The 528-nt window shown below is 68.0% G+C and overlaps 1 protein-coding gene across 1 annotated transcript in view; it reads left to right on the top strand.

The window, feature by feature from the left end:
* Window positions 1-528, top strand: part of HTT (huntingtin) — a 105,532-nt gene that overhangs the window by 103,689 nt on the left and 1,315 nt on the right. The gene's annotated exons all lie outside the window — the stretch shown is intronic.

Here is a 528-nt window from a genome sequence, read left to right as displayed (position 1 = left end):
CAGCTCCTGCCCCCGCTACAGCCCCTGGCAGCCCCCAGCCCCTACTGGCCGTTGCAGGGGTGTAGCTCCAGCTCAGTGGGGCTGCAGTAGAGCGGCCATTGGGGGTTCAAGCCAGCACTGGGGGTCAGCAGGGCTGTGATGGGCACGTCCCGGAGCCTGGCCCGGACCCATCTACTTCTGAAAGGGGAGGGGAGGGCGGACGCAAGATGGATGTTGTTTGGCAACCTGCAAACCTGTACACCTGAATTAAACCAAGTCAAACCCCGCTGTGCGAGGCCTCTGCTTCTGGAAACCTACTCTGCTGAGGGCCTGGGAGCACAGAGTTCGCCACTGGGTGGCGCCCCCGAGACTCAGGAGACCAGGCGCGGCCCCTGGGTGCCCATGGCCTCCGGCCTCTCCATGGCCCTGCCCTGGGCTCCCGGGACGGCCATAGGTGCCGAGCCCCACACAGACCCCCAGCGCCAGTCTCGGGGAGACGGGCCCCCCCCGCACGCAGCCTCCCCGGGCCCTGCCCCCTGACCCCTCTTC

This window comes from Myotis davidii, unplaced genomic scaffold, assembly GCF_000327345.1.
Source record: "Myotis davidii unplaced genomic scaffold, ASM32734v1 scaffold937, whole genome shotgun sequence".
Taxonomy (NCBI): Eukaryota; Metazoa; Chordata; class Mammalia; order Chiroptera; family Vespertilionidae; genus Myotis; species Myotis davidii.
The sequence above is the reverse complement of the archived record's forward strand: the minus strand, read 5'-3'. Positions and strand labels throughout refer to the sequence as shown.